We start from the raw sequence: 24,464 nt of genomic DNA on the forward strand, positions 1-24,464 counted from the left end.
GTGTATTAATTTACAGCAGAAAAGTGTAGATTCTGCAAGATTACCCGATTTAATAGGGAAGGGCAATGTTCACAATGCATATATTTGGTAAGAAACAGATGTGCATTGGAGAAGACTGCATGCTCGCTGAGGCTTGAGCAGTGTGCGGCATGGCATTGATCCGGGCGAGGGGCGAGGAGAGGTCGCGGAAGCGGCCCCTAGCGGTGCCACTTGTCACTCCACGCACTGAGACCCGCCGACATGCTCACAGGAAGTTCTCGCTGAAGGAACTAAAAGGTAAACTGTTCACAAAAGAGGAACCAACCGCAGCCAACCAGTAAGCACTGACAGCTGGAGTAAGCCGCCGGGCTTCTGATTGGTTGTAAACGATCACCGTGCGACTTGCCGTGGCTTGAGTCCGAGGGGTGGCAGGAGCCGTGCCTACTGCGCCCGGCCGGGACTGAACTCCCGCTGCTGCTGTCAACGCCCTCGGGTGCTTCCCTGCCACACAGACCTCGGGGCAGCATCAGTTGGCAGAGCTCGAAGCCGCGCCCACCGCTGGCATCCACGGGTCGGGGAGTTCGGCGCTGCCCACGCCGCTGAACCCGGGGGCAGCATCCGCCCAGCCGGGGGGCAGCAGACCGGCAGCGGACCCCATCCGGAGCCTCTCTCCACCGTCGCTGCTCACCAGGAAGAGCTGACAGGTGAGTCGAACCCACAACCCTGCCCTCTGTGACACACAGGAAGACCCCCGACCCCGGTACATATGCGCACCTGCTGTGAAATCAACTGTGTTCGGCTCCACTTCGCGAAGCTTAAAATCTGCCACAGCTGAATAGATGTATTCCAAAGGCACTTTTTCAGTCTCCACTTTAAGCGCTGATACAGCGCAGCGCAAATGTATCGAGCCGTACTTTCGGTTCTACCCTCATCCAGCTCCAGCTCCAGCACTCTGAGCACTCACTGTCACTGTGATGTCCTGCTCTGACCGGAGCACTGCCCTCTGCACGCGCATTTCCGCCTCCCTGGTTATCGGCAAACCGTTCTGTCCCCACTTGTATTTCTATAGGAAGCCGGAATGTCTCGGATTCGGAGCAGGTGCTTTTCATTTTGGAGACGACTTTCATTGCGGCCGTCACGAGCGGGAGTAGGCAGGGGGGTCGGGGGGAGGGCTTGTGCCCCAGCTATTCAGCTATAAACAGGGCATCGCAAGCAGTGTGGGGGTGAGCATGCACTCTTTCTTTTGTTATGGTGCAGGTGATGGCCCCACCATCCGACCTGGGCGTCAAATCTGACAGGACGTCTCAAGCTGCTCGTACTCTCTCACCGCTCGCTGCCTCTTATTCATTTGTTCATTTCTTTCCACACCTGCCAGGCCTCCTGCCAGGCCATTCCTACCTGTAAATACCAGAACCTGCTGTAATCAAGTGCAGCTGCAACTTCAAGCAGCTTTCTGCAGCCATGTAACTTGCAAGCACTAGCAGTCTTTTACTCTACAGGCTCCCACTCTAGCAGTTTGGCAAGCAGTCTTTTACTCTACAGGCTCCCACGCTAGCAGTTTGGCAAGCAGTCTTTTACTCTACAGGCTCCCACGCTAGCAGTTTGGCAAGCAGGTTTTTACTCTACAGGCTCCCACTCTAGCAGTTTGGCAAGCAGGCTTTTACTCTACAGGCTCCCACTCTAGCAGTTTGGCAAGCAGTCTTTTACTCTACAGGCTCCCACTCTAGCAGTTTGGCAAGCAGTATTTTACTCTACAGGCTCCCACTCTAGCTTTACTCTACAGGCTCTCACTCTAGCAGTTTGGCAAGCAGTCTTTTACTCTACAGGCTCCCACTCTAGCTTTACTCTACGGGCTCCCACTCTAGCAGTTTGGCAAGCAGGCTTTAACCACTCTAGCAGTTTGACAAGCAGGCTTTTACTCTACAGGCTCCCACTCTAGCAGTTAGGCTCCCACTCTAGCAGTTTGGCAAGCAGCCTTTTACTCTACAGGCTCCCACTCTAGCAGTTTGGCAAGCAGTCTTTCACTCTACAGGCTCCCACTCGAGCAGTTTCACTCACCTGTAGTGAACTCTAGAAGGCTATTGTTTCATTAAGTTTGCCACCTTCTCACATCTTAATTCACAGCAGGTGTCCCTCCTTGCACTTGACAATCCAGTGTGTGCACTAACGTGTGAATCCACCGATCTTTCCGCGGTAACTTGATAAGATGTACCGCGCTTGTGTTCATTTCGCCTCTAAAAGGGAAGCGGCTTGTTTTCACGAGCACGTTTCTATACCCTCTTTTATATATTCTCAGGTTCGCTTATGATCCTCGGGTCGAAAAGTAAAAGAATTGATAGGCTGCAACGTTTGGGGGGGGGGGGGGCGGGCAGATTCCTTGAGAGGTGCTTGTCTGGGACATATGTTGCATCCTGACCCCAGCAAAGTTACGCCAAGCATGTCAACCCAAAGCACAAACTTACCAGTCTGCCTGATATGACCATTCATATTTGTGTCAAACTATTGTAGGTGCAGCTGTGTCCTCGTCTCGGGAGGATAGCTCGGGGGCAACTGTGCTCGCTTTGAAACAAAACGACACGCAGCAACACAGGTTCGAATCCTGGGTCCCGGCTTAAAAACCTATGTGTATTAATCATGTTATAAATAACCTATCACACCGTTAGGAAACTGGAAATCTTGGTTATCAAAATAGTGTGATATACCTGAATCCCCTTATGTGTCGAAATTGTGAGTGCATAAAACGGGATTGGCAGATTACGATTTTTGCCCCATATATATATATGGGGGGCGGGTGGGGTAGGGAAATATTTACTGTAAAAGGGTATGGAGGGCTGCCCCTGCATATATATGTGGCAAAGTCAACCTGACAACAAAAACAAAAAAAACGACCATTTGTCAACCGACAAAATAGATTCGATGTAATCACCCTACACCCATAAAACAGGGACCATCTTAAGAAGTGCAATATAACAAGTAAACAAGGATTGATAAAGTCACTAGTTTAGGCGTTGGTGTTGGCCTTTTACAGATGGCCTGTACGTTTGAGGGAATGAGGGGCAGTTAGGAGTGAAGAAAAGACGGGTCAGCGAAAGAAAGGGGCAAGGAAAAGATGGCTGAAGATGAGAGAAAAAGAGGGGTAGCGTGGGAAGTAGTTGTGCCCTTCTTGGCACTGTACGCACACGTGTAGTCAGGGAGTGATGTACCATGCCATCTTGGATGTCCCTGGATTCTGTTTGCCGGATCTGCATCATTCTGCGGTCTTCCTATCCTGGGAGATTTGTTGTTCCGGTCCATGACACCCTTTGTTCCCACATGAGGTGATCTGGTAACTGAAGCCTTGTGGTTGAATGACAGTCTGCGAAGAAAGTTACTGTCCTTCTTTGGGATCTCTGGTGCATGCACGCAATCCATACATGCCAACATTCTGAGAACAAAACTCTGTAGGAATCTTAAAGTTTCAAAAATATTGAAAAAAATCGCTATTTGTTGGCACTAAATCGGTAGGCGGTAGGACTGCTTAAAAAGCGGTATTCTACTGCCTAAATCGGTAGGGTTGGCAAGTATGTAGCAGGTGCCGAGAGAGGGGCACTGCGTTGTGCAGCTACGCTGAAGGAATAGCATATTGCAGACGGGTGGAAGTGGCGAGACTCGTGCAGGGCGGGGCTGAAACGTGCGGTTTCCCCCGGCTCCTGGTGCAATCTCACACCTGCCAGAACTCATTAAGGGGACTGGCTCGCCATTGCTTCAGCGGCTCGCCCCAGCATGTAGATGACTGGCTCCGGGGAGCTGAGGTATGGTGAACCATGTGGCTATTGATATCCAGAAGTGCTGGAGCGGATCTCACGGGCGCCTCTAACAGTCTGGGGAGGTTGCACTGGCGCACTGGTCTGCTAACTGCTGCCAGTAAGAACACACCATTATAAAAGCAGCAGCTTGGACACATCCCCACTGAAGGCCGTTCCTCGGATTCTGTGTACTTGCGCACCCTGCAACCATGGCTGAACAGGCTGCTAAATCCAGCCCAAAAAATAAAAATAATAATAATATTTTTAAAAGAAAACGGTATTTGTTGCCACTAAATCTGTAGGTGGTAGGACTGCTTAAAAAGCAGTATCCTACTGCCTTAATCGGTAGGGTTGGCAAGTATGCGCAATGCTGTACCCTATGTGCGAGGCCAGCACACCTCCTGTCACCTCTAGGTGGGTTCCTGGACAATGTAAACGTGAGAGAGGAATCAGGCTCTGGTGAGGAGGCCTTCTCCAATCATACTCTAGGCCTACATCCAGTAGGGGGCGGCTCAACTCTGTCCCGTGTCTCGTTACCCTCATGTAGGTGTGTGGGGAGTTCTTGCAACTATCCACGATCTATAGCCTCAAAGGGGAGTACACATTTCCTCTGTTAGTGGCCTCGCGCCGCCGCTGGGCCAGTAAGGCAGCATAGCCAAATCCTTGGACCAGGCCTTACAGAAGACTGTGACAGCACTGCCTTCCTTTCTGGAAACCGCACCAACGCTGCTATATGAGGGGGACAAGAAACCTTTGAAACGCAGGCGGGTCTGGTGGCCTTTCATCGGCCCCTGTCTGGCCAGTAGCGTGGCAATCATTCTCAGCTTCTGACCTTCCATGGAATGGTGCCATCTACTACCAGATGCGCCATTTCTATTCTCTGGTGATAGCAGAGGCGTTGCTAGGGGGGGGGGGGGCTAAGGGGGCTATAGCCCCTGGTCTTTTGGTTGTAGCCCATGATAGAATCTCAGGAGCTACAACCAAAAGGCTAGTTAGCCCCCAGTTCGGACAGTTCCGGCGTCAGCGTAGCCCCGGGTCTTTTCCAGACCTAGCAACACCCCTGGGTGATAGGAACCAAGGTCTAGATTTGCACCATGCTGAGGCTATGTTAGTTATCATAACTAGTGCTACCTAGGTGTTATTAAGAACATGGGTTGCAAAAAACAGACAGCAACTCCCAACGAAGAGCATAAAGTGTTAGTCGACAGAGGTGACTCGGAAGGTACATTGAAGACCCTGGAAACAAAGCGGTGCGACTCATAGCCTGGCTTTGTCACAGCATGTTATTTATTTATTTATTACAATATTTTTTAAATCACTTTTATCCAGAGCACTGAACAAAAAAATGTAAAGTACAATCATAGCGGTACATGAGAACATACATGACCCAAAGAAATAACTTACCAGACAGATAGCCTTAGACTAGGAATAACAACATGATGAAAATGCCATCGGCAACACATTAATCCTAAACCGTTTCTTAAAGTGGGCTACGTTAGAACAAGGATGAATATGGAGAGGGCGAGAATTCCATAATTCGGGGGCTAGAAGTTGAAATGAATGGAAGCGATTAGGTGCACAGGGAGGTGAGGAGCAGAAAGAAGAGAATAGAAGCAGAACTAAAATCTCCATACAGGTGATGTAGAGAAGTCCATGAGTACAGCTCAGGAGGGACTAAAGCATGAATGGTTCTAAAAACGATACACAGGAACCTAAACTCAAATCTCGGTTTAACCGTGCCCCAACGAAGACGTGCTAAATAAGTAGAAACCTTTGAGGAAAGAGGCAAACACAATGAAATGTGCCCTGCAGAATGCACGACTGATCATGAAGGATGGAGTGCATAGTTAGGAAGACCAGCATATAAGGAACAACAGTTATTAAGTCGTGATTAGGTGAGAGTTAGCAACACAACTTTTGTAGTGGACACATTACATTTTTTTTTATATTAAAAAGGTGAAAGCGATAGGAATAAACTACATAGGCAATTTGAGCTTGCAGCAAAAAAAAAAAAATGATTGCGAAATTGGTGACCAGTAGAAAGGCGCAGCAGAGGAAGACAAATAGAAAGTGGAGAGTAAGTTAAAGGAGAACAAGATTTCTATTTTTTTGTGGGGTCAGAGGAAACGAGAAGACATCCATGGTTAACAGCAGCCAGGCACGTAGAAAGTCGATAATGAACAAAGTCACTGAAAGAGGGAAAGGAAAGTGTCGTCGAAATAAGCCTGAAAACCATGGTCTGAAATGAAAAAAGCCAGAGATGATGTATAGAGAGTAAAGAAAACTGGACCGTGAACAGATGTCTGTGGGACACCATAGGAAAGAGGATAAGACTATCAAGAAGAGCCCTTTCATGAAACAACAAATGAACGATTAGATACATAAGCGGAAACCCAGTGAAGAACCATATCAGAAAACTCTAGAGAAGAAAGAGTAGACAGCAGAGTGGGGTGGTCTACCATGCCAGAAGTCAAACGGACACCTAATAATACCAAGATGGAAGAAAGTTTAAGATGACAGGCATGAAGTATTGAATTTGAACCCGAATAAAGAGCAGTGTCGGTTGAATAGCCAGGACAAAAACCAGATTGATTAGAAGGATGCAGATTCTGAGTATTATGATAAGATCTGAATTGAAAATAACCTAAGCTCTCAAGCACTTTAGAGGAGAAGAGAAGTTGGATGAAACTTTGAGTGTTTATCTGGATTCAAGGACGTTTTTTGAAAGCAGAGCAATAGTAGTAGCTGCTTTAAATGATGAGGGCAATTGACCAGTTGATAGAGAAGGATTAACGAGGACAGTTCAAGCCAAGGCAAATGAAGGGAAATCAGACTTAATTAAAGAAGCAGTGGCGGATCTGAAGGAACAGCAGTAGGATGAGAATGGGTGATAGAAGAAATAACATTGCTCTCAAAAATAGGATTCAAGGAAACAGGGAAATGATTGCAAACAGAAGGACTGGAACGGTTAGTCATTGGGTCCAGAGATCAATGGATCAATGAAGCCGTTTGACTCAATGAAAGTCTAATATTTTCAATCTTGGTCAGAAACAAGTTAGCAAAGCCATCAGAAATAAAGTGGAGGCGGAAGAAGGATCAGCTGATGGTTGGGATGCAGAAAGCACTTTAATTACCTGTCGATTTAGCACAATTGATGATTCTTGAAACGCTCCGCCACCTGCATATGCATTGTCCGTTTTTTGATTGTATGAGAAGTAGGCATTTTGAAAAAGTACTCGAACGTTTTAATTCTGATTTCTCGAGAAATTTGTTTTGGTCTACATTAATGTGGGGGGGAAATGTTTCACAAACTATTGCACTGTATCACTTTTTGGAGGAACTTTTAGAGAAGTTTAAATGATTTTATGAAATTATTTAATGTCATTTTTCCTTTTATCTGCAAGATGATTTAATGTAATAAGCGTATTTATGTTTAGTTTTTCTGTAAGTTTTGATGTGAACCAATTCACAATAATTAAAAAAGGATGGTGGAGCTAGTAGTTTATTCCAGGTAGAAAAAAGGAGCATAAGAGAAGAGCTTATTGCGCCCAGATGCCTACGAGCCCGGTGCGCACTAGATACAAACAACAACACAATACAAGAGGAGTGTCACTGGATACCTGTTTGAAAGCAATTTGCCCTACCTTGTTTAAGAGAGTGGGAATATGAATGCAGAAGTGCAGAGAAGGATTGCTAGTTGGCAGTACTATTTTCTAGCCCTCTGCACTCTGCTCTGAAATTGATGGAATGATCATGACTCATCGCCTAGAACTCTGCTGTCTTCTGTGAATTGTGTTTCTCACCTTCTGGTGGCATTGTGTAGCGATTGCCTGCTCATTTCAAAATTGCCATCCCCTAAGAGTGATATAGTTCTCAGGATCCCCCTTCAATAAAAGCCTCACTTATGGCCGAACTGGCTATAGTGTTGCTCTATAATAATCGTAACCATTGCTATACTGCACACCACAAAGCTGTGTGTTAGCTCAGTGCTTGCAATGCCAGTTGAACACAGTGGCCTTCTTCTAACCAGATCTCTTACATTTCCCCGTGGTGGGCATTTCACTACATTTTACTGGAGTATTTTTATGGGGGTGGGCGACAGCCCAGAATATATCCCGTCCTTCTTCCCTCTTACTCTCCCATGGCTATGTTCTATATTTTACTCCCCCTTGACCCTTTGGGGGATACCCTCCTAATCCCATTCTATGTTCAGATATATGCACTTTCCTGCTCACTTCTAAACTGTACCCCCTATCTATGCTATGGTATGCGTTCGTTGTTGTTGTTTCTAAACTGTATCCCCTATCTATGCTATGCCTTCTTTGTTGTTGCTTCTAAACTGTACCCCCTATCTATCCTATGGTATGCATTCTTTGTTGTTTCTAAACTGTACCCCCTATCTATGCTATGCTATGCCTTCTTTGTTGTTGCTTCTAAACTGTACCCCCTATCTATGCTATGGTATGCGTTGCTTGTTGTTTCTAAACTGTACCCCCTATCTATGCTATGGTATGCGTTCTTTGTTGTTGCTTCTAAACTGTACCCCCTATCTATGCTATAGTATGCATTCCTTGTTGTTGTTTCTAAACTGTACCCCCTATCTATGCTATGGTATGCGTTCTTGGTTGTTGCTTCTAAACTGTACCCCCTATCTATGCTATGGTATGCGTTCCTTGTTGTTTCTAAACTGTACCCCCTATCTATGCTATGGTATGCGTTCCTTGTTGTTGTTTCTAAACTGTACCCCCTATCTATGCTATGGTATGCGTTCCTTGTTGTTTCTAAACTGTACCCCCTATCTATGCTATGGTATGCATTCTTTGTTGTTGCTTCTAAACTGTACCCCCTATCTATGCTATGGTATGCATTCTTTGTTGTTGTTGCTTCTAAACTGTACCCCATATCTATGCTATGGTATGCATTCTTTGTTGTTGCGTCTAAACTGTACCCCCTATCTATTCTATGGTATGTGTTCTTTGTTGTTTCTAAACTGTACCCCCTATCTATGCTATGGTATGCATTCTTTGTTGTTGTTTCTAAACTGTACCCCTATCTATGCTATGGTATGCGTTCTTTGTTGTTGCGTCTAAACTGTACCCCCTATCTATTCTATGGTATGTGTTCTTTGTTGTTTCTAAACGGTATCCCCTATCTATGCTATGGTATGCGTTCTTTGTTGTTTCTTCTAAACGGTCTCCTGTATCCAAACTTGAGCACTTTTATTTTCTGTGATTCTGAGTTCTATGTCTACGCTGGGACATGCATACCTTTTTCATACAGCTTCTGCTCCATGTCCTGCATCCATACTACAGACGGTATACCTTATTTGTGGCAGCCGTTGTTCAAATGGGTCCTGTTCATATGCAAGAACACAAGTTGCCCTTGAAATGCCACTTGTTTATTGTTATGTTATGGTAAAGGTTTTTATACCGCACACTGTAACCCTTGGCGCTCTGGCAGATCTGAAAAGCAATAGGGCAAGGGGGGTGTAAGTTTATGGGACAGAGTGTGAGAAAAGAGCAAGAGAGCTGTGATGTGCTGTTGGCAGCTTCAGTTCGGTTTACACCATTCGCTCAGCATAGGTGTGATTTTCGATCGGTAGCCATCATGTGTTGTTGTGTGAGGCTATGTGTGGTTTGTTGTGCTGTAGAGGTATGGTTGTGTTTTGTTCAGACTTCGAGAGGTGTATGTAGAGGATGAGTTTTTAAGTAGGGTTGGATTGGGGCGGTAGCCTATCCTAGCCCCTCCATTTTCACTGTTGCATATCTCCCTCCCCATGTTGTACATTGTGGTCTGCTACAAATTACCACCCCGATGTTGCGTGTGGAGGTGTGGTTCGTCGGCAGGGTAGTTTAGTGTTTAGTTGTGGCACCCTCTCCAGCCCCCGGTGTTCCAACCAATAGCAGGCCACATCCCTCTACACCTGGCGCATTGCGGTGTGCAGCAATCACCATCCCCCCAGCACGCCTCCCCCCAGGGGCACCTATTCTCTGTGTTCCGTGGTACATCTGATCCGAGTATGTGACACCTCTCTCTCCCTTTTAATCTAATGCCCTCTATCTGTGGTCCCAGCTCTCTCCCCGATGGCTTAGCAGAGACTCCCGCAGCCCCCGCGGGTGTGGGGGGCCTCGCTGCCATATGTCATGGCCTGGTGGATGGGGGGCCCATAGATTTAAAGAATAAATGGTTTCTTTTTAAAGTCACTCTGACGTCATAAAGAAATTATTTCGGTTAATGTAACGGAAATGATTTCTTTATGAAGGCAGAAGGTCTTAAAAAAGAAACGATTTCTTTGTGAAGTAATAGGCGCCCCCTACCCCATGACATGGAGGCTTCCAGGTTGGAGGCCTCCATGTCACGGGGTGGGGGGAGCCCTATGACTTCAAAAAGAAATGGTTTCTTTTTGAAGTCCTTCTGCTTTCATAAAGAAATTATTTGCGTTACCATAATCAAAATAATTTCTTTATGAAGACACAGTGACTCCCCTGCACCCCGTGACGTAGGCCTCCAGCTCCATGACGGGAACACGCTTTCCCACTGCATGGAGCTGGAGGTCTTGTTCCCTGCCCTGGATTAATGGACTGAAAGGTAAGAACAAGTATTTTGTGTAAATGTATGTGCGTGCATTTAAGTGTGTATATGTATATAATGTAATGTGTATGAATGAGTGAGTGCATGATGTATGGGTGGATGGCTTGGTGTGCGTGTGTTTGAGTGTATGGTGCAAGGATGCACATGTAAATGTATAGGTGACTGGGTGTCTGTGTGTGAGTGTATGGTGAATGCTCTGATTACTTACTGGTAATCTTCGTTTCTCATGGTCCTAATCTTCCTCGTCACAGTACTTGTGTATGAGGTATGTTGATGTAATATCTGCCTTAGTTATCAGTAATCTTCATTACTCCTAATCCAACTCCTTCTCGTCTCTGTACTTACCTATGAGGCAAGGTGCCTCATAGATAAGTACTGGGATGAGGAAGAGGGACATGGAGGTAATGGTGTTTAATGCCTGGGTTTCTTGTTGGTAATCTTCATTACTCCTAGCCCTACTCTTTTTCGTCCCACTACTTGTGATGAGGCACGTTGCCTCACAAACAAGTACAGGGATGAGGTAGAGGGGTTTGGATGTAATTCCTGGCTTAATTACCAGTAATCTTCATTACTCCTAATCCCACTCTTCCTTATCCCATTACCAAGTACTGGGTCAAGGAAGAGGGACGTGTAGGTACTTTTGGGCTGAGGAATGATTTTGGCAGTGGGGGTGGTAGTCTAGGCCAGCCCAGAGTGTAGTTTGACACGTGATTTGTTGCTGGGGATGTGGGGGGGACCGCGTAGCAAGGCTCGCATGGTGGACCCAGGTTTGGTGCTAAGCCACTGTCACTCCCCTGCTTCCAATATGAACCGCTATCGGTTACGGGTACACCAGGATCTCCTTCACATTTGGAAGCCTCTCTACTTTCCTGTGCTTGGCTCTGGTTCGGCCTGCTTCCTTGTCTTTCCAGGTGGTTGTCTGTTTCATGTGGCTTGGGTGTTGTTCATTCATTTTCGTCCCATTCCGAGTTGAAGAGCTTGGTTTTTAGAAGTTTTCTGAATTTCAGATGTTCCTTCATGGTTCGTATTTCTCTAAACAGGGAGTTCCAAAGTTTAGTGTCTAGACAACAGAATACCGATCCACCGAGTTTCTTCGTCATGTGCGGTTTAGGTTCTAGGCAGAGGTCATCTCTGCATCTGAGTGTTCTGGTCCGCTGGTAAATGGTGATTTTCTTTTGTATGAATTCTGCTCCTTGCCCGTGGATAGCTCTGTGTGTAATGCACATTGTTTTGAAGGTGATTCGTTTTTTTTTCTTTTTCTGGCAGCCAGTGCAGCTGATGTGGTCCCTTTGTGAGAATTTCAGGAGTAGTCTGACAGCTGCGTTTTGTAGACAGAGTTTCTTCAGTAAGTATTCCGGCATACCGTGGCATAGGCTGTTGGGATTCCAGCATGGATGAAGGGGTAACAGGAAGCACCCATGCTTATTGTGATCGTTGCTGGGGACACATTTGAAGCTTTCAGCTGTCATCAGGATAAGAGGAAGTAAAGGTGCCCAGAGATTCTGAATTCTTAAATGTTATGGTTCCGTTGTGGCCCCAAATGTGTCTATGCCCTGGTCTCCAAAATCCCTTAAGATTGCCTTGAACCTTTGGACAGAAAAGTCTTACCCTCTACATTTGCAAATCAAGACATATTGGCTTTGCCAATGCTTTTTAGTTCTGGAAAGTTCATAATATTATTACATGTTTTCAGATTACTTTTCATCTACTGACATTAAATGTATGCCTAGATCAGTTGGTAAGGCCGAGGGTTCAATGATGAGAAGACTGCAGGAATTTGATCAGGTGGAGTAGCAGGGATCTTTCCTTCGTGCTTATTTTCTAATGTTAACATATGGCGTAAAAGGCTTACATAAGCCTTACACCATGCATTAATGTTACGGTCCATTTTTGTCCATTTGTGTGGTGGAGAGGAGGGGTGCAGCTCAACTTGCGTTTCCGTGGACTCCTTTACTATGCGCCATACTAATGCCCCAGCATTTGTGTCGGCATGCATTTTCATGCTGGCGCAAATGCTGGGGAACCCTAGGGATCCACTGTAGAAGCTGCCTGCCATCTATTCGTTTTGCATGTTGGAGTGCAAAAGTGCATGGAAAAGGTGGCGTACACGCTGCTACGCCGCTTTTTGCCCTGCACATTTGCACTCTGCCAAGCAAATGACCGAAATGTGACAGTGGGGCACAACCAGCGTGTATGTCTACACATAATGGCTCCCCGCCGATAAATTACGGGGAACTCCAAAAGGAGCCCCTGAGTGTCTTCTGCATCGTGCAACTTCCTGGCACTGTGACCTTTGTGCAATCACATATTTTGCCTGGGGCAGCTCTTTCTGGATTTGCATGTCTTTGCTAGAATGGGAATGAACAGGAAGTCTGTTTCGGACATTCCGTTCTATGCAGCGCTGTGGGCATAATTATAGTTCACCTGTGCGCACGCTTCGGCATTAACCGTCTTTTCTTTTTTTGGCAACACTTTTAAAAGGTTGACAGCAAATCATGAATACTGTTCTCTTTGACTTTGCGAATCACACTGCAGGTCAAAAGATATTTATAAAAACAAAATACAGTGCACAAATCATAAAGCGTGTTTAGATGTACGTCCTATATATGGATTTGGGGTCAATGCTCTCTTCTGTGGATTGCGTGACTGCTTACAGGGTTCAGTTTCCACAGAAGCATTGCAACTAGAACCTTTTTTTTTTGTTGGCGGACACATCTTTTTTTCTTGTTTACGGAATGTTTTTTAGTTTCACTTTATTTTTTTGCCTCCATCCCTGGATGACACGTGATTAGTTATAAATCATGATCTAGTCGATGTTGGCCCCCCCTTTCGGCCGTGCCATGCACCTTAAATGGGGCCCTCTTGATGGGTCAGAACGACTGGGCAGGCCTGGGGTTGGTGCGGGTCGGCATGTAGGGTTTGTAGGTGGTCTCACTCTGCACATCGCCTGAAAGTGGCTTTCTTGGCCACATCGCCGTCATCTCCGTCAAATGGCCGGGCATGGTTGTCTGTGTGTTGCCTCCAATCCACACCTGTGGCATTGCGTCTCGTTCAGGGTTCAGTGTCATAGGTTTCTGAGTCCTCGCCGTCTCCTTTGTCTTGTGGGCCCAGGGTATCCCGGCTGTCCTGCTGTGATGGCCGCAATGGAGTCACTTTGATGTTTATTTTCAATGGTTTTGTTTATTTGTTTGTTTTATTACTTGTATTGCGCGCCAGACCCGAGGGTATTAGGGCGCATTGCATAAGATCACTCAAAGCTTGGTTACATGTAGAAATATACATTTACATCAGGCAATTAGGTTACATACAGACAAATTATATACATACAGAATGTATACATGTATAGGGTGCAGGCTATGGGCTCAAAGCAGGCACGGGGCACTGGGGGGGGTTCGTATGTGGTAGTCAGAGAGATAATAGACAGTAAGGTGGCCAGTGTTAGCATGTATACAGTGTAGTGGGCCAGTGGTATGGGTGCCATAGGTCGATTTAGTGATTAGCATCTTTAAATTGCAGTATAGGGCTCCGACAGATTTTTGGTATGAATGGTGCTGACTGTGTGTCTACTCGCTCGTACGTTTTAGCCAGGTTGAGTATCTTTTGTAGGGATAGGGACTTTTTGAGAAGGTGTTTCCAGAGTGTTGACGAGATGCACCCTTCTATGATCCTCAGCCATATTGCCTCTTCATCATTGAAGTTGTCGAAGTCGCAGCTGCTTATCTTCTGCTGACGACGGATGACAAACTCACCAATGGACTCATGTGGAAGCTGCACGCGTTGATTGAATACGTAGTGTTCAAAGTCCTTGTTGGGATTTATTATCAGTTTGTCGTTGAGTGCAGTGAGAAGGCGTTGGTACATGTCTCTTTCCTGCGTGGGGACCGTTTTCATGATCCCTTTGAGCTCTTTGCCTGCTAGGTTGGTGAATATGTCCATTTGTTTGGGCGGGTCACGTTCTCCTAGTGCCCGTATGAAGTCCTCAAACTCTTCGACCAATTCCTCCCATAGTTGGCTTTGGTCGTGGTGCGGGCATAGGATGCCGATGTAGCAGTTATGGGGGTCTGGGCACTGGCATCTGCCACACTTTGTAGGTAGTCGGTCATATTGATGGTCATGTGGGCTAGGGTGCGTTTCCGATTGTATTGGCCTGGCGTTGGTTTCCTCTGCCAGCTTGCCCTTGCTTGTTTTCATTCGCAGCTGGCCACGTGTGGGCCAGTTGGGACTCTTGGTAGTGTGCATCTATTGTTTGGGTAGTGCTCTTGGGATCTCTTGGCCCTGGACTGTCATTAGACGGTGTTGTTGGTGGGAGTGCCCTTTGGGGTTGTTCCTTGGTTGTCTGCCGTGGATTTGTTAGGTTGTGGGTGGTGGCGTCGTCATTGTGGGCCCATCTTTCTTGTTGTTCTAGCTGGTGTGCTCTCAGGGTAGTGGCTATGGTTGGTGCCACTTGGTACCGTAGCATGTGGTGCCTGTGTTCTGTAGAGCCTCCTTTAGTGGGCGGGAGCCTGTGCCTTAGTTGTTTGTTGAGTTCGGTTTTATGAAATTTTTTTCCGGGCTCCCCTTCCCCACCTCTTTATTGCTGATGAGGCTGGGTGTACTGTGGTAACGGCGCCATGTTTGCAGGGTGTCCCCAGTGTTCTGCGTTCCTTTGCGACCCCCTCCCTTGTGCTGCTGAGGTTGGCATGGGGCGTAGTGTGTGCAAGTTCTCCGTGAGGGCGCCAGCACCTCTTAGCTTATGGGCGGCTTGGTGTGGTCCTGGCCGGTGTGCGGGAGGTACTCTGGAAGTAGTGCTGTGGTGTTTCTGGGTCTTAGCTGTGTGACCCTTCCTTTGTGGGGCTGATACTGGCATGTAGTGTGTGCGTGGGTCTGGGCCGTGGCTTTAGATGGTGTCGCCTGTCTCTTCGGTATGCAGTGCCAGGTGCCATGTCCTGCTGGACTCAGATGTGCTATGGGGGTGGGTATGGTGGTAACCCATGGGGCCCTCTTGGGTGCACGACTTCATGCTGTTGATTCTGCGTGCACCAGCGGACTGTGCGCAGTCCTCTCAGGCTGTCTCCGAGCAGCTGCGGGCTGCTCTCCTCTATGGGCCACTCTCTTCTGCGGCGCCATTGCTGCTGACCTATCATGCCTCCTGCGGTGTGTTCTAGTGGGCAGGCCCCTGCTGTCGCAGGCCTTGCCAGTTGCTCCTCCTCTGCCGAGTGTGCAGTCGCTGGAGACCCCGATGCTGCTAAGTCCTTTGCCCGTCTCCTTATTTCTTCTGGGCGTTGCCCATCCGTTTGCCTGCAAGGCTATGCTGAGCATCCTCTGCACCAATATTAGCTCCGTCTATTGGGCTTCACTGATCTTCCTGCTGCTGGGCACTGTTAACCCTCCAAAGCGTTGGGTGTAGCCCGTCCACCTGCTAGGCTCTGCCGACCCTCTTTCCTGCTGGGCTCTGTTCGCCGCTGCTGGCCGCTGCAAAATTGAGTCCGCTCACGGGACACCTCTCTTCCAAGCCAGTCCTCTTCTACCATCTCCGCTGCCGGGAACCTTTTCACCCTCCACACTGCTGTGCACACCCGTCCCTCCGACGCTCCTCTGCAGTGTTGCTGGCCCCACACGGCCACCACGTCTCCCCGCTGCAGGGCACCTTGCCCGTCGTTCTGCTGGGCTCACCTAATCCACCTTCCTCACAGCGTCGGACGCATCGGTCTCGTCGCCAGTTGTTGGCCCACCTTTTGGGCCGTGCCACGCACTTTAAATGAGTATGCAGGAGCCAGCATCCATTTCAACCTTCTCTTTATTCCTCCGTTACACAACTGCCTTGCTTCTTCCCTTGCCCCTCCCATTCCTCCTGCTTCCCGCTCCCTCCCATAGTCTTGAGGCCTTCCCCTTAAAGGGAGCTATGTCCTTATTCCCTTGCAACACTCGAATTACAACCTGCACAAAAATAACAGTTGCAAATTCTTTTTTCAAAGGTTGCATAAAACGAACGAGGGGCCCAAGTTTTCAAGAGGTACAGAAAATTCACAGATCCCGTTTCTTTTAATCACAGACCATACACAATGTAAATGGTGCCGTCGGGAAAGCATCCAGATTAATACTGTCAAACACTCCTCAGGTGCACCCCTCCCGCTCCCGGTCTTCCTCTCTCCCCCAGTAACACATAGCCCTAAAACACAACCTGGAGACGGCAAGGCATCAGGGCCATTTTAAGCACTTTTGGGGCCCTGGGCGCGGACATCTTTGGCCCCCCCTCTCCACCAAACCAAAGAAATGAAGTGATTCAAAATAAGCATGTTTTCTCACTTTAAGTCCCCTTACCCTCTTCATTCTTGCTCTAATCAGAATCATAAACAAGTAGCATTTGAAGGTCATCATTAGCAGTCTACGAAGAGGTTACTTCTGTTCTAGTATAGATACAGGAGACTTTTTATCAATAATATCAAGGAAGGTATGCAGCCTTTAGTATTAATGCAGGACAGTGTGTAAAAGGTACATGTAACCCAGAATAGAGAACTCACATTAGCTGCCTTACAGAATGCAAAAGTGCTCAAGCATGTATAGAGGAGTCCAATTGGTAGGAAGGATAAAGCTACACATAACCATAGCATGGATAGTGGATGCAGATTAGAAGCTACCAGGATGGTGTCTGTATCCAGACAGGTTGAGATTAGAAGCGGGACATTGTTTTCAAATAGTGTTGCCATTAGAGATCAAAGGAACATATGCCTGTAGTGTGCAATGTATCAATGCTCACTATTATAGTGTAAGCAACACTGTAGCCAGTGAAACCATGAGTGAGGCTTTTTTGAAGATCATATCCTGAAAAGGAAATCGCTCTGCAGGGCTCACAATTTTGAAAGGTTTAGGGACTGGCAATTTTGAGAGGTTAGGCAATACAAGATTAAATGAGATGCCCAGGATCATACATTGATTAAGGGGTGAAGCTGTGATGTGTGCCAACTATGCAATTTCTGCATTTGAACACTTTCTTCTCCAGTTCTTACCATGAACTAAAGTAATCTCATTTTTATAAAACTGGCTTAGAAAGTACACAAATCACATTACCAAACATGACCATTTTTTAAAACTAAATTTATAGAAGGGTGTTACGCAAAATGTGAATGATTCTAGCTTAATTCTCTCCATCATCAAGGGAAGTTTATACCGTTTTTTTGTGTCAAACGAGCAGACCTTCAAATATGCTTGCCCAAGGCCTGCAACAACTGGTCCGCTCTCTTCTGTCTACCACCCCTTCCACTCAAATGGCCTAGATAAGAAAAAAGATCAACTAATGGCCAGTGGACGAAGTGGGCAGGAACGGTTGGGAGCGCTGTTCCTCTACCTCTTTTAAAATTAAGATTTACCATTCCTTTGTTTTTATTTTAAAAAGAAACCATCCGGGAATGGAAGTGTAGGAAGAAGTTGAAGCTTGCAATGCAGTGCACTGAACGTTCCCTTAAAAAGCAGGTGCATTTGTTTGGGGGGTTATATTGCACGTGGGACAGAGATTAGGGATGGGGTTTGTGGAGTGTGAGGGCAGGCCAGCTGGGATCATAGTTCCACTATTTCTTTTCGTATACTTCGACCACTGGCAATGGGCTAATCGATGCCACCAGCATTCGAGAATGCTAACATCACAGAAGACAGGACCGTAATGTAAGAGATATTACATGATTTGATCAGGATCACTGTATCGTCTGCTGGCAAAGCCAGGATACAAGCATGAACATGTTGGTTCCACAGTCTTCAATTTGAATACTTATTCACCACTTGGTCCAAACGTTTATGCTCATCATTGGAGGTGATTGCCTAGGTTTTACAACACCCCATCTGAACAAACCAATTTCTAGACCTTCATCATACAGATGACATGTTAGTTTTTATAGCAACTCCTATCCGGTGTGGGTACATTGCTGGTAATATCACCTGGTGTGTTGCAATTCCAAGTACATATGCAGGCAGGTTTATAAACTTTAAACATAAGAAAGGCTCAGCCAGCCTTGCTGGAATGTGCTATTCTAATGTTGCATATGAACACATATCTCTGCAATGAGTGCTTAACACACTGAGCGAAATTCTGAACCATTGTGGCACTCAATTTATCAATATGCATTTCAACTTTGCTATTGCACATGATCAGCATAATTCCTTCCGGAAGGAAAGAATGCTACAGGAGTTTTACTATAAGGAAAACAGATACTATGTATACCACAGTGAACAGAGAAAGCATTACATAATGAGATCAAAGCAGAATGTACTTGTCAAAACAGAGAGACAATAACATGCCATAAAATAACCTGATGTGTGCTATTTTAAGTTAGGTGAACAATGGAATCTTCTTTAGATCAGGCACCCTTGTGCGGTCCCCCTCTAAGGTGGGGGCCCTGGGCAAGTGCCCCTTTTGCCCTCCCATAAAAACGTCTTTGGGACGCTCTCTAGCTGCCCAACCAGCATAAATAGGTGGGTGTTCCAGCTTTGTCTCCATCCATGAACCAACACTGTCTTCATACTGCGAGGTGCTTGCGGTTCACATCACAACTCTATGCAAACACCGTGCCTTGTTCTGAGGCATGCCTGGACACATTTCTTAGGACTCACCTTGAAAGCTGCTACCTGGGGCTCTGAAAGCATAGCCTCCGTTACCCTGAACTTGGCCACGAAGCTCACAGGCGATATCAGTTGTTGAGAGCCACCTCTCCTAAGGATTGCAACAGGCGCACTGCCTTCCAGTTGCATACCACACTCATCTAAAAAATTCGAGAGAGTAGGTCAGCCAGGCCCGTTGTGACTTGGCGTAGCAGGGCTTGTAGTCAGGGATGTCATTTCACCAAAATGCAAGGGGTCGCGGAAGTGACATCACATGACCTTTGACCTCTGATGACATCACAGGAAGTGATGTCATTTTACCCCTCCCCCCAAAAAAGTGACATCACGGGAACCATCGTTAAAAAACCTACATGTAATCTAGCACCCAAGCGCCCACTGTACTGGTTCCAGCACAAATGCTCTCTACAGGCCCCATTTACTTACACACCAACATTACAAACAACGACATAGTCTTATCCTACGCAGACATTGTGCATAACCTTACAAACACTAGCTAAACCCTGCAGCACCGTGGCAGTCAGGTGAGTGGGACAATGCCGGCATCGGTTCAAGGATTTAACTAGTTGGCAAGCCCCATTGGAAAGCTGTTTAACCTAAGGTGTGGCGGCCAGCACACTAACCAAACAATGCAAGTTCCCCCCACCACCCTATCTTGTGCTCAGCCAGCGCGTTGCCAAATACCATCAAACCAGTAACATCGTTGCACCTAACCAGCAGGGACCCCTTCCATAAAACTCGAAAAATGCACCATTGCACCCCTATAAAAATTCCCAAGCAACGCGCTGCAAACCCTTTGGGCATTGCTAACCAGCGACGCTATATAGGGGTAGCTTCTTTATATAGGGCTAACTTCCACTTTGGTGCCACTGGCATTTCACCAATGTGTTTATATTTCCATATAAATATATTTGTAACGCGCCTTGAAACACTTGTATATAGGCATTTTATAAATGCCATATCATATCATACATTTTTGAAGCAGTTGTCTGTGTGTGGCTCTGCGCAGGCTCCCAGGGAAGAAAGCGCAGAGAAGCCGGGGGATCCCAGCACAGCGCACGCCGAGCTGACTTCAGCATCGACCACGGAGGTATCCCCTTTAGCACTATTACACCCGCAGCGCCCCTCAAAGCCATTCTTATTGCCTGATGGTAGGAGATAAGCAAACCAAATAAGACAGTGCCAACAGCGGGTAAGCTGGGGGCACGCCGCTGTGTTTCTGTGTGATATGCCACAGCCTTTCACAGCACTGGGCTTTCTGGGGGGATAAACCCGCAGGGGAGGCCACATGGATTATTATAATTATTCTTTTATAACGTAGCTTAATACCGGAGATAGGCTTCTAAGCGCAGGATCGGGATTCGAGCCTGGGTTGCATGCGTTGCTGAGAGTTCCCCCAGCCCCCCTCAGTAATCGTGGGATATGCCCGGGCATATCCCCCTGCTGCCATCCACCATACCGTAGCCAGCTCCTTGCAAAATTAAAAGACCTGGGTGCACTGTTCCATCCTCCCACCAGGCAGAGTTACCAAGACTAGCTGCTAAGAGTTTACTCAATCAGTGGCGCCAGCCCGGCAGCCGCAGTCCGACACTTGTAGACACAGCTTTTGTGAAATTGGAAAAACAAGAACTTCCACGCGGAAGAAGAGGCATTTTCTTCCTTTTTCCTCTCGATGAGAAAGGGCAGCCTGTCTTCGCCGTGGCCCGTGATCATTGAAATATCACGTTTTTCAGTTGGAGCTTCCATCCGTAAAAAAAAAAAAAATGCTTTCAAAAAAAGAAAATACAGCGGTTGCAAGGGAACCACAGAGTTTGCAGCCCACAGAACCAGAGGTCGCAGTAGCGACCTCTGGCAACCCCCAAATGACGTCCCTGCTTGTATTCCTGCACGTTTAATTGGGAGAAGCAAAATGGCCACTTCCAGTATGCAGTGACTGTGCATTTAGTTTAAAAAGCTAATCATTTTGCTTTTATGGGCATTGCCCTTTCTCCTGATGCTGCGTCTGTGGCTGCCAGTTTGCCGGAGTATTGGTGTGAAATTGAAGGTAACTAAGTAACAGGAAGTAGGGGAACTAATTGGAAGGCCACATAGTTCAAAACATAGTCCTGAACTATTAGTTAGAGGTGCAACATAATCTCTAGGCTGTATGCCAGGGAACCTGACAGATTTAATTTGGTCAAGAAAGGACTTACTTTTTAAACGAATTGACAATTTAAACAGAACATCAATCCCGCTCATTTTTGTCAAACATAGAATCATTTAGTGTCTCACAGTGGGCTGAGATGATGCAGAGAAATGAAGACCACAGAGAGTTGGGTGAATTATTCTTGTATCTCTATTACGATTGGCAAAATAAGGTTTTGGGTTGGAGGAATGCATATGGCGACTAGGGAAATAGTCTGGAAACAATAGGAACACAGTCAATAAAGTAGCGTCAAGCATCGGATAACTGCAAACGGAGTACCTACAGTTATAAATCTCTGTCCCGCCAAGTCAGCCTACTCTAGCAATGAAAGTCCAAAGGTGATGGGCAACAGAAAGCTCAAGCATACTCTTCAAAATTCCTTTAACTCTAAGATACAACAAAAGAATTCTCCAAGGTTGGCAACCCAATGCTCATAAACCTATTGTTTAAAAATCCATCCCTATTCTAGAAAACAATGTTTGCTGCTCCTATATAAAAATCTCTCCCAAGGTTACTCACAGTTGGGATATCTTCAGAACACTTCGGCTTTCCCATAGCACTTCAAATTCTCACCATCCTTCGAATAGGCCTTTCCCGGCCTTAAGTGTGATACATTTCTCTTTGATTTCTGGTTCGTTGTATACTCTTTTCTCTATTCAATCCAGAGTTGTCTGAAACAACATTAATTCTCACTATGTTAGGTTCTCATCTCCGGTTTCTTAGTTTTGTTCAACTTTTTCAAGTCTCTTCAAGAATCCTCTTTCTCAGCACCAGTCTCTTAGGTCTATTCGTGATCCTTGGTTTCTCCCAGGTCTCTCCCTGGCCTTGCCTCTCATACCATTGTCTTAGATTGTTAGACAAACCTTTATATCCCTTTTCTGGGCCGTCCCCTCCTGGGCATACATATGGTTTCACCCCATTCATACATGCCGGCAGTAGTCCAATGAGGGACCACTGCAGCTCTCACGTCCTCATGCACACCAGACATCTGTGGCACCAATAGTGTGGATTAGGACCAGACAGTGTCAGCCCACTTTCTGGCTACCTACACAAATGACATGCATTAGTCTGCGAAAAGCGCCAGCTTTCATGGGGGATTATATGCCCAAATAAGGTACACCCATGGGACCAGGTGGCGGTAACAGTAAATGAGTTTTGCGCTAATTCAGTAGATTTCTGCTGTAGTGAGTATCCCTACTCAATCCAAACATATATAAAACATGACCACTTATATCCTCCCACAGAAACTTTGCATGGTTTGCATGGGAAACCGTTTTCCCTGCCTGCAATTGTTTTATACTAAAGTGAAGATCCACTTCTGGGAATTGCTTCTGTAGCGGCCCACTCCTGATCCATGAGCTGGGAAACTCTGTGATCTTTCCTAGAAAGCTTTGAGTATCCCCTGGTGACTAGCATAGGTGCTGATGTACAGGCTTGCATAGAAGACCGTAAAGGAAACAACTTTGTCACCTCTCTCTCTGATAAGTGTGCCTTGTTGCATTTTCATTTCTGCAACCCATTTCCCTTCCTCATCCATTTTCACAGCCCATGTCAAAAATAATTTACAAACCTTGTTCCCCTACTCAGCTAACGTAGTCATCTCACACTATCACGGGGCACGGATTTACATTTTCCTTGGGCCCTTAGAAGCTGCCTTTTGTACCCCCTCATTTCGATTATGCACCAATACCATTTCCAGCTGTCCAATAGAGAATTTTACTTGCTCAAGGTTCCTTCACTTTTCTTTCTTTTCTTGGGCAGCATGGCCCTACCTTCCCCTCAGTACTGATTTGTATTCTTCCCAGGCAATACTTGCATTGCTCACCTAGGCTTCTTTATCCTTAAAATAATTGCTACTCACGCCTTTCAGTTGTTCCAGCACACCTGGTGCACCTAAGTGATATACATTAAGGTGCCATATGATTGCTGGGCTGGAACCAGTTAATTCAAACATGACCAGCAAGGCGGAATGAGACGACAACCCCTTAGGTAGTTAAACCACTTCTCTTCACCCTGTGGATATCTACCTGGGAGAAGAAACCTATCGTCGATATGCGACAATGAGCAATGTGCCTCAGAATCAAAGGACTAACAGTCTTTATCTGGGTGCACCTTCATCCACGCATCCACCAATCCCAACGAGGGGGCCCATCCATGCAACTTGGTCGGGGAAACCACTTTCCTCTGGGAAACAGTTGTCTGTCTGTCGAGAGTTCGGGAACATTGTTGAGATCTCATCCAATCATGGTCAACCCTCTTTCTGCCCTCAATATGACCTTACTCAACTCTGTCATGAATTCTTGTGAAACTGGCAAATGTGCATGACCATTTTCCAACATGATCCTTTCAGTCCCCAGTTGCCGAATGGCTACCAAGTATCTGTATCTTGTTTGGCGGAGATAGCTACCCATGGGAGGGATTTCCTAACCAATATTACCATTCTCCGAGCACATCTCAGGAAAACTGAATGACGCACCTTATTGTATAGTTGCTGTCATATAAAGGAGGAATCGGTGCTGGCTAAGTAGTTTTCCTGTAGTAGAATCAAGCCTGGACCTATCTTCTTAACATCCTAACATGGTAGAAGACTGACCCTCCTTAATGTTGTCACAGGGCCCATTAACATTCAAGGACAAACCTGTAATACTTTCCTTTGCCATATCGAACAGCCATCACTCACAGCAGGACTCTTTTCACATGTGTACCTTGTGTGTCAAATCCAATCATGTACCATAGTTCGACAACTTTGCCTTAGGGTTCTGAACCTTGATAGAAAAAAAAAAAAGCAATGCCCGCCCCCAACACCTTGCACCCCATAATTCCATTCCATATGAAACATTTGTTGACTAATAATCCTCAATTAATGGCAATAGTTGAAGATGACAGGGTACCAAACACCCAACCACTTGAACTTACATTACAAATGTTCCACTCTGAATTTAGTCCCTTTCCAGAAATTAACAAATCAACAGACAATGTCAGTTTTTTACCAGTGTGCTATCATGTATACCTTCAGCCACCAGCCCCTACATTTTCCAGGCTTCTCTCGGGGCGTGAACCTGCCCCTCCAGTCATTGATCATGTCAAAGAACCCTCCTCCCTTACAATGATCCTCACTGAAGTTTCCAAGGCCCAGTTGTCCACCAGCATCTGATGTTATCGTTTTCCACCTTCTCGAGGATGGTCCCTTCACACCTTCACTACCAGAGGCCAGAGTCCTCTCATCCCGCTTCCATGCCTCTACTCTCCAGCCACTCCCAGACTTTCCTCTGGCAATTTAAGGGCCAGGCCAAGTACCATATATTTGACCCATTTTCTTTGAGTTCTTGCTTGAACAA

The 24,464-nt window shown here is 46.4% G+C and overlaps 1 protein-coding gene across 4 annotated transcripts in view; it reads left to right on the forward strand.

Moving 5' to 3' along the window:
• Positions 1–239: 239 nt before the first annotated feature.
• TEC (tec protein tyrosine kinase) overlaps positions 240–24,464 on the forward strand; it is an 837,667-nt gene continuing 813,442 nt past the window's right edge. For 2 of the 4 annotated variants that reach the window (XM_069631701.1, XM_069631702.1), the window contains exons 1-2: positions 240–683; positions 11,622–11,700. The gene's annotated coding sequence lies outside the window, so the exon portion shown is untranslated. The remainder of the gene's footprint in view (positions 684–11,621; positions 11,701–24,464) is intronic. The other 2 variants (XM_069631700.1, XM_069631703.1) reach the window with 1 other exon arrangement.

The sequence above is a fragment of the Ambystoma mexicanum genome, chromosome 6q (genome assembly GCF_040938575.1).
Source record: "Ambystoma mexicanum isolate Mex_15411 chromosome 6q, UKY_AmexF1_1, whole genome shotgun sequence".
In the NCBI taxonomy this organism is placed as follows: domain Eukaryota; kingdom Metazoa; phylum Chordata; class Amphibia; order Caudata; family Ambystomatidae; genus Ambystoma; species Ambystoma mexicanum.